The sequence below is a fragment of the Saccoglossus kowalevskii genome, chromosome 11 (assembly GCF_978046115.1).
Source record: "Saccoglossus kowalevskii chromosome 11, keSacKowa6.1, whole genome shotgun sequence".
Lineage (NCBI taxonomy): Eukaryota > Metazoa > Hemichordata > Enteropneusta > Harrimaniidae > Saccoglossus > Saccoglossus kowalevskii.
In genome coordinates, this window is record NC_140651.1 from 16,003,322 (window position 1) to 16,014,028 (window position 10,707).

The 10,707-nt window shown below is 34.8% G+C and overlaps 1 long non-coding RNA gene across 1 annotated transcript; it reads right to left on the bottom strand.

Moving 5' to 3' along the window:
- Positions 1-1,465: 1,465 nt before the first annotated feature.
- LOC146736234 (uncharacterized) lies at positions 1,466-10,025 on the bottom strand. Its single transcript, XR_014930916.1, has 2 exons — positions 9,873-10,025; positions 1,466-2,026 (listed from the first exon to the last, which is right to left on the bottom strand). It is a non-coding gene; the product is annotated as an uncharacterized LOC146736234 (long non-coding RNA).
- Between the last annotated feature and the right edge of the window lie 682 nt (positions 10,026-10,707).

Genomic DNA, 10,707 nt, shown 5'->3' on the forward strand with positions numbered 1-10,707 from the left:
GGTTGGGAAACAAAATGAATCCTTTAATTCATACCACTGAAAACACCTGACCCCCAACCACATCCACCTCAACGATCATATCCTTGGTTGATATGTTTGTTCCTGTATTCCCCTCGACCAGACTGTCATTATTGGGCATTCTGACCCTATGAATGAGATTATTGTTCGTGTGTATCTGTCTTCAGTTTATCATATTTAGAACACATATTATATTGGTGCATCTATGCCTAGCATCATTGGTTCTGGCAATATGTTTGACTGCTGCCTCTGTTGAGGCCCTCAAAATGGCAAACGACCTAAGCAGAACTGGGCTAAACTAATTCCTTATATTTGGTCCCATTGAATCAAAATAGTTTTGCAGGCCCCTGTTCAGTGAATATCCTTTTACCATAAATACAACACACTGGGTGATGTTAGCCATGTAAAAAAAGGGACACGTTACGATCAGCAAATTCTTGTATTGTCCATTGAGTGCCAGCTTAAAGCCAGAGACTGCAGCAAGCACTTGGTAAACCAGAAAAATGCAACTTATGTGGAAATTAAAATTTATTTAACATGGTGCCCAAGGTTAGACATTCTTCCTTGCAAAAGAATGGTACATCTGGGCCCACCAACAGTACTGGATCATATGATACAGGGTCCCCTTTACAATCTGGTTTGTCACCAGAAATACAGTACTGATGTTCCCACTTGTAATCAAATGGTGCTTTGGCGTGGTGTGGAATTTGCAACCCTACCTAATATCCCTGCCCTCTGCTCGACGAATGAATCAACAGCAGGTGGCAGTGGTATAACAGTGGATCTACACTGAGGTTATTGTACCATCTCAGTCACCTCATATACTTATCTATCCGAAGAATTTTTCTATTTGGGCTACATTTTTTGAGTAGACTTGACTCATCAGAAAATATAGAACTAAACTAAAGGGCACTGGACCCAACACATGATCAATTTTATTGTCATATTGGATGATCCCATGTTTAAACCAAATTTGAAAGAATCCCATACACACGACCAAGATCTGGTTTCAGCACAATGTATATATCGGTATATACCGGTATATCACAAGATGTTTGATGCATGTGTACAGTTAGAATGTTAGCAGTCCTGGCATGTTAACGATGCAGCTGGAGATGTACGCTTGTACACACACACAAAGATCAATCCCAATCAGTTCCCATTTTTGAACAAAACAATGTGACATAACAACCCACTATGTATGATGCTCATATCAAGTTTGTTGTGATCTGCCTTTACACTGCTGGGAAATTAGTGTAACCATGCCAACCACAATTAGTGTACACCATGAACCTAGGTCAAACTGTAAGCCTCTAATTTGTGCTACACATGAACAGTTGTTTTTAAATTATTAGACATAAATCATAGAGATCAAAGCTTTATGCTTCAATCAAGTTTAAATTTTTAAAGCAAACATTTTGTAGAATATAAACACAACACAATGTGGTATTGCAAGAAGCAGAACTAATATATTTTTGTCTTGTAGTTGTACAAACTATATTATTTGCCCAATTAAAGAATCTAACACTGCAATTTCAAATATTATAGAATTTTTCATAGTACTGAGCAATTTAATATATAGCATGTTTGAAAATAAACAATGAACCATCTTACTTATCATCTCACTCATTTGGAAAATATTGAGAGTTCAAATATTATAATTGTTGACAATATGCATAATGCTGACATGATCACATGCTTTATTACAAAGTGACCAACACTGACAAGGGTCCAGAAGAGAAACGTTATTTCTAAATTAAGTATAAATTTATAATCACACTTTAATTATTGTTGTTATACTGTATGGTACCTTTGTAATACAGTTTTATAATATTTTTGTTATTATCATCATGTTATAACAAAATACACCATACAGTCATGAAATAATCAGAAAACTGAAAAAGTGGTACACAAATACAATTATTAAAAAGTCATAAATCATTGTTACAGGTACTGAAGCCATTGATACCATATTCTTTCATTTCTCTGTATAGTATTTCCAAGTTTCCTACAATAATAAAAAAAAAAATTGTTAAAATATCTATCAAAATACAAAGCTTGTATGTTATGCTAATTTATCCCAGTACAGGGCCTAAGGGTTATTGGTAACAAGTCTTCCATTAGTAGTTAGTGTAGTGAGTCAGGTCAGGGAATTAATATTAATACCGGTAGTACCCAGTCCTAATTATAGGTAACAAATGACTCATTGGTCATTAGTGCAGTGAGTTAGGTCAGGTTCTCTGGGATTAATAAAACCCAGTCCTCATTAACAAATGCCAGAACAGAGCCCCAGGGATTAATAATACCCAGTATTAGTATAAGTAACAAAAGTCTGATTTGTACATGAAGTTAGTGCAGTGAGTCAGGTTAGGTTCCCTGGGTATAATAATGCCTGGTCCTAGATATAGGTAACAAAGGTCCCATTGCTAGTTAGTGCAGTGAGTTAGGTCAGGTTCCCTGGGTATAATAATGCCTAGTCCTAGATATAGGTAATGAAAGTCCCATTGCTAGTTAATGCAGTGAGTTAGGTCAGGTTCCCTGGGTATAATAATGCCTAGTCCTAGATATAGGTAACAAAAGTCCCATTGCTAGTTAGTGCAGTGAGTTAGGTCAGGTTCCCTGTGTATAATAATGCCTGATCCTAGATATAGGTAACAAAAGTCCCAATGCTAGTTAATGCAGTGAGTTAGGTCAGATTCCCTGGGTATAATAATGCCTAGTCCTAGATATAGGTAACAAAAGTCCCATTGCTAGTTAGTGCAGTGAGTTAGGTCAGGTTCCCTGTGTATAATAATGCCTGATCCTAGATATATGTAACAAAAGTCCCAATGCTAGTTAATGCAGTGAGTTAGGTCAGGTCCTCTGGGATTAATAATACCCAGTATTAGTTATAAGTAACAAAAGTTCCATTGCTAGTTAGTGCAGTGAGTTAGGTCAGGTTCTCTGGGAATAATAATACCCAGTCCTGGTTATAGATAACAAATGACTCATTGGTAGTTAGTGCACTGAGTCAAGTCAGGTCCTCTGAAACTAATATACCCAGTTCTAGTTACATGTATGTGTCCCATTGGTCATCAGTGCAATGATTATGGCCAGGGTCTCAGGATTAATACATGTAAAACCCAGTTCTAGTTATAGATAACAAATGTCTCATTGCTTGTTAGTGTAGTGATTCAGGTCAGGGCCTCAGGATTAAAAAAATCCAATCCAAGTTCAGTGTTCTCCCCAGACCCCAAGTCAAACACTGTATCTAATTTGCATAATTTTGAAATTTCCCATTGAATATTGTGATACAATAACTGTGTTAGTATAAAATTAGTTAACAATCTATCTACAATTAATTAAAGATGAGACAGTCTGATATTTTATATCATTTTACTCCATTGTCTTTTATGTATTTATCAAGTCAAATAAAGTTTGAAATAGAACAGCAAAACAAGCAGCCTATCGGCTGAGATAGCTCCGCTGTTAGCAAGGCACATTTCAATTAAAAAACTGAGGATATCATATAAGAAAATGAACAATATGTATGGTATGTATAGCAATCGGACTTGCTCTTTCAACAAGAATTCAAAAATATCACTTTTTACTAAAAATGACAAAAATATTCATCAAAATTAGATAATTGAAGATATCATCATGAAATTAACAAATCTGAGGGAGGTTTACCTGAGGTACATAATAATAATAATAATAATAATCTTTATTGAAACCGTATCCCGGAGTGGGATCTTAGTTGAAAATACAATAAAGTAATACAAAAAAGATAAAAAATAACACAAGACATTCAAAGACAATAGAAAATAAAAAATAAAATTAAATTATTTGGCGGTTGGTTGAGGCAACTGGCATTTTAAGATTTTTTCTTGTCGTAATTTGAAACAAGTGTGGATGAATTTTCCTAGTTCAATGATTGTTTTGTCATTTTTAATTTTTAGTATATTTGTAAGTTTTTCGTCATCCGTCCCCAAGTTGCTTATATTGTATTTAATATTCTTGATCATGATTTCTCGTTCCTTCTTGTATAAATCACAATTGAGAAGAAAATGTTTTTCGTTTTCAATTTCCTGTTTGTCACAAACTGGGCAAATTCGGTCCTCCGCTAAAATGTTATTATATCTGCCCCTTTCGATTTGAAGGGTATGAGCACTTATTCTGAGTTTTGTCATAGCTGCTCTATGATTTGGATTTTTGATTGTGGTGAGATATTTTTCATATGCAAATTCTGTTTTAATTTTCCTATAGGTTCGTAACTTGTTTTTATGGTTTTTACCTTTATTGTCATCGTGTAATGTTTCTGTACTATGTATTTCAAAGGATTGTTCTAGTTTGCGCGTTACTGTTTCAGTGATTTGTTTTTCATCAAGAGATTTATGGTTTTCCCAAATATTTCCCATATTTAAATTTTCTAAAATTTGTTTTATGTCTGTTACCCAGTTGTCTTTTCCTTTTTTATCAAGATGTATCCCAAGATTGTAAGCTTCATGTACTAGCGAATTTGGGTTAGAATTATTAATTTTGATCCAATATTTGATCATATATTTTAAGCTTGATGCTAGGAGAGGATATCTTCCCAACTCTAGTAGGCTTGCCAAATTACTTGCTTTGCTATTTACTTTTAGAAGGTATTTGCAGAAATGTATTTGTACTTTTTCCATTGGTGTTGACAGATTTGCCATTAGATGCGATTTATTGATGTTCTCGCTCGTCCAAATTTCACTGCAGTAAAGCATAATTGGTTTTACAATTGCATCGAACATTTTTAAGTATGTTTTGATTGGAGTTAGTTTTTCTGAGAATAGCATTTGTTTCATTTTGAAACATGCCTTCATTGCTCTAGCTCTGAGGTCTTCTTGTGCTCCGATGAATTTACCTGATTTGTGTAGTTTAATGCCGAGGTATGTGTAGGTTTTTGTATTTTCAAGTTCCTTTCCATCAACATAGAATTTTAGTTTGTCCTGTGATTTTTTTGACCTACTAAAATATGTATAGTATCAAAGCAATCAGACTTGCGGTTTTTAACAAGAAGTCAAAAATATCACTTTTTACCAAAAATATTCACCAAAATTAGAGAATTTAAGAGATCATTATGAAATGAACAAATCTGAGAGAGATCCACATATAGTACCTATATATGTAATATCAAAGCAATCAGAATAGCGGTTTTTAACAAGAAGTCGAAAATATCACTTTTTACCAAAAATGACAAAAATATTCACCAAAATTAGAGAATTTGAGGTTTTGACAGTCTGCTATGCACCATTCCACTAATGCCTAGCTGTGTCGACTTTGTCGACAGCGGAGCTAAAAAGCAATAGAAATAGTTAATATGTTATAGCCAGTCAGTAAATATATTGTTATCCATGGAGATAACTGTTTATCATTATTTCGTGTCAACAAGTACAGTCAGTTTTAGTGCCCATGTCACTGTCGGTTCATGAGACATTAGGGCAAACATTTTTTTGTTGTGAGATTGCGAGTTATCAAAATAGGATGAAAATAATAAATCAATAATGACAAAATTTCAAACTAAAGTCAACGATTTTTCATTGATCTATACCTTATGTGTAATGCTATGATTAGCCTAACTTTGTCCGCTAAACCGTAACATTCTTGCATTGAACAAATTTAAAATGTTTTGTTAATTAAAATCAGGGTTTTTTCTTGAAAAAAACTGCAAGAGGGAGCACTGCAATTCAGCGGCACCACCAAGTAGGGGAGATGGGGTTTTCCCTATCAGGGTGTGGAGCATTCTCTGGCTTCCTTTGGGCCAAAATTTCTGTCAGACAGGTCAAAGTTGAAGACTGAAGCCACTTGTGATCCCTTGTCATTCAGAATTTTGTGGTTGCCAGAAAATCTGCCACCTAGGGTAAGGGGCACATGGCCATGGCATGAGGGCGATGCACCCCAGTTTCTTGTTTAAAAAAATTCCTGAAAATGATTCATTGGCGATTATCTTAGAACCACTAATAAACAGACTGGCAATCCAGGTATTTCTTTTGATCTAACGTGTGTCTCGAGTTAATGTTTTAATCTTAGAAAGAACTGGGGATGATAAAAAAAAATGTCCACAAAGTCATGCGATAACATACGACTTTGTGAGGAACTATGGTGTTTCAACAGGAATGATGCAAAAGGTCAGACCAAAGTTTCATATTTTATCTTACATTTTGCCATATTTTCAAGAGTTTTTTAATACATGATCGGCAAAATACAGTAACATAATACCAGCTCTGTTGTAGACATGGCGACGTCAACTATCCTAGAAAAATCGACTAACTATCAGAAAAAATATTATGGTAAAAGTCGTTCATTTTTCTTTATTATACATTCAAGAACATTACTATAAAGATGGTTTATACATTCAAATAATCATTACTTTCCTAAAATATGGTCAATTTTGGCTATAAAATATATTATTTGGCAAATCAACTTAAAACTCAACTCGCCATTCGGCAAAATTTGGCAAAGCATGAGCCACCAGCGTAGCCGAGACACACAATCGTTGGGCAGATTGACACCTCCAAACAACAGTGTTGCCAGTCAGTTTTTTTTCTTTGGCGACGCCTGCAGTTGAATAATTTTTGCTTCGATTTATGTACAGTTTTATTTTCAATGGGACCTAATTTCACTTGTTTTTTTTTTGAATTAAAGTACAAACTGCAAATAATAGCAGTGTACCAAATCAGTATATTTTCCGGACATATGCAGCATTTGTGATTTGTGAGACTTGTTTTGTCACATTGTTGCTGTTACGTGCTATGGGCAAATGATTAATATTCTAGTATTTGATTTGGATTTAGAGGGGCCACACCCTTGAAAGAACATCTCACAGGGTCACATCACTGTACCATTACGCTTTAGAGGTGTGGAGAGAACACTGTTGTTATACATGTAGGTAAAAATGTCCAATTTGTTGTTAGTGCAGTGAGTCAGGTTAGGTTCTAGGGGAATAATAATACCTTATTATTAGTTTTATAATTAGTGCAGTGAGTCGGGTCAGGTCGTCTTCGATTACCAGGTAATAATACCTAGTCCTACCGGTCACTGGTAGTATACCGTAGTGGTTGTCGCATCAGACTCATGATTTGTAGACCCAAGTTCAAATCCTACTAAGGCTGAACACGGAAAGCCCAATTCCACTGGCCAAGATTTATTCACTAACGAATGCGACTTTGGGGGAACTTTGATTAAGGTCGGATAGTGCATTAAATTGCCATTTGATAGGAAAATGGCCGCACAGCCCTGTCATGTAGTCCCAAACTTGAATATGACTTCTGTGGCAAAAATGCACTATGTGTCAGCACTTGCAATTTGCACATAAAAAAAGTCAGGAGAGTCAACAGTGAAATTTAATGTCCGGAACTGTTGCCTGGCACAAAAAAATTATTAAAAATAATAATAATACCTAGTCCTAATTATGAGTAACAAATGTCTTATTGGTTGTTAGTGCAGTGAGTCAGGTTAGGTTCTGAGGGAATAATTATACCTTATTATTTGTTTCATAGTTAAGACAGTGATTCATAATATCCAGTTTTAGTTATACATGTACATGTATAGGGAAGAAATGTGTTATATACATGTATAGGGAAGAACTGTGTTAACTCCATATTTGATTTTGCAAAAAGTTGTGAGATAGAAAATTGAACTGTAGATGGCATTTGGGGGGCTCACATCTTTTCCATGGAGCCCTCCGTTAAAATAAGCTTTTTACCTCTCCTGTTTTCAAGCAACGTGCAAGTTATTTTTAAAAATTTTATGGTTATATTGTTCAGTTCAATTTTCAATCCCACAATTCTTTGCAAAATCCAATATTGAGTTAACACATTTCTTCTCTATAGGAAGCCATTATCCCATTGATCATTAGTACAGTGAGTCAGGACAACGTTGTTTACAAATAGATTGAATGGTAAACTTTTGATTTTCAAAGGATTTTTTTAGTAATATTATTTATTCACTTATGGAACATGTATAAATGATTGTTTAAACATTCATCTATCACAGCAAGTATTTGGAAATGAAATTAAGAAAGCATTTCTGTGAATTCATGGCGTCCCAAATTTCAGTAGGAATTCCAAGTGGTTACTCACATTCTGGAGCTACATTTATATCCACAATGCAGCAATAATAAAGATGGTTTTTGTATTGTAAAACTTACTAAACAAATTAAAATGTAATACAAAGATTGAAATAACCATGAATGGTTGTCATTAGTGAGATTAATAACAAGTGTATAATGAGATTAATAACAAAATTGTATGTCTTTTCAAAATGACTATAGTATTGCCTAGGCTGTTTTATAGCTGTGGAATCATAGCCCTATGTTGCCGACCGCATTATTTACGTGACTGACTCTGGCTGGCCCATAGGGCTATGGGGCCTTGTGCGACTGAATACCGGTTAAAATCCACATGCCAAATTTGGTCGTCGTCACATTTTAAGACCTTCGAAAGTACTCACTATGTTTATTTACTTCCAAACAATGACCAGAACCTATTTGCGGTGTGAAATGATGACGGTGGTCATAAAAAATTGACTTTATTTACCTTACACCGAGTCGCAGAAAAATAACAAGACGAAAGACGCCATTTTGTATTCCAGAGTTTATAGCAAATTACGCGAGACATATAATTTTTTACCACGTGACCGAAATCAGTAGATAAATTGCGTTTATGCAACTAGTTTCTATTATTAAACAAAAATCATACAATTATAAATACTGTATGTGATTGCTTTCTTGGAACAATTAGAATAACGGGAAGAGTGAGTTTTATTCTTCCACCACTGTATCACATGACCGCCAAACGAGATTACATTTATTCTGTGCTAGGGAGTGTGGGATGTCAATGGCTGCCGTTTTCTCGTAATTTGCTTGGTTTCCGCGGTATTTGTAAAATATCACAAATTATTGCTTATTTATAAACACAAATTGCAAACAAAAGTTTGTATGTTATTCATCCAGCAATCAATTCACAATAAAGGTACGTCACACCATAGTAATCGAAAGCAAAAGCGATTTAATTTACGTATGCCAGATTTCTGTTATTAAACTGTGATAGATCCCGTAGCTCTATGTTCGACGTACAACTACAAAATAAAAAAAAAGACGTCCAAATGAAATTGTTAGGGCGAAATTCGATTGTAGGTCGCACCAAAGAGCTACGGAACCGCAGCTAGCTGTTTTATTGACTATTGACACACCTTTGTCATTTACGCAAGTGTATAATATATTATACAAATTGTTCTATCTCGTCATGTTATAGAGAAAAAATATGATAAAATAAGAAAGTGACTGACATGTTTTATACAAGAATATCATTCAGGTTATGGGTATAAATTACTAATATCAAGACCTCATTAATTACTTAAATCTTGCGTATTAAAACATTTTAATTTCAAGAAAATAAATAGCTGCTAAAATATAAAAATTTCCAGAATGGATGCTACAACTTGACAACACCAGCGAATTCTGTCATCATATACGGAATATTTTACAGAAATGCATCTCAAATGGAAGAAACACAAAACAGAAAAATGGCATATCGCTCGGTGGCTCTGTTGTTGTCCGCCTGCTCAACGTCCGCATATAGATTATTTAAATTCAAGCTGGACATGTACATGAAGTTTAAACTATCACTTTCTGGATCAGATGAACTATATACATGTCTATAAATTACTGTTTTGAGAAATCGATGCACATTCGAAATTGGAATTGAACACAACATGATGATGATGATAGAATCAATTGGACGACTCGAGACGCCGCAGCAGTCTGAGCAGGCACACTAAACAAGTCATAGTGCGATAGCTAGCTAGTAAATATCAATATTAGTATTGAGTCATCATACACTTACCTAGCAGCTTCGCTGAACAGTTTCGATGCACTAACACCATTTCAATCGGCGACGGATATGCTATGCAATTGATTTTTAAAAGTACGACAGTTGAATTGAGCTCCGCGATATGGCTGTTAGGACAGCCGATTGTAATACCCCCTAAGTTAGCGTCACTGTGTCTGCGTCAAAAAGATGACAATTCGGTCTGAAAAGATGCGCAAGTAAAGAAAACTTAAATTAAACATAACAAATTACTCCAAATTATACACAAACTGTCCAGATATATTCAGAATTATGAGATTTATTGACTTGTGAAGAAAAATAATAACAAACAGCAAGAGAACGTTGGTTTTAATTTTCGCGGGTACCAAAATAGTGGCAAATACCATGGGCGACGTTTTGCTTCGTCTCGTTTGAATGGATTCTATGACTTGTCCATTACCCGTAAAGTCAGCCCTCAAGTAATGGGTCGTGTGCAAAACGTCTATAAATAGTCAACCGTGTTTTTAACTAGTGACGGCGCTAGTTTGATAAACGCAGACAATTTACGGAGTAATGCAAAACGTCACGTTATTTCTGCGTAAATAATATTGAGATAAAAATTATAAATGTTCTTTATTAAAGTGTGAAATACGTGTATACAGTACTATGTTGATAATTTTATATCGAAAGCACAATTTTCTAGTTTTTATAATCAGTTATTATTAACTGATATATTACCAATCGAATAAGGAATGGGTTGGACATAGGTTTCAGAGCCAAAATCAAACGTGCATGTGTACTCTGTACAAACATGTGAACCACGTGTCTTCAAAGATTAGCTAGTCACCACACTGTTAACCATGATTATGAC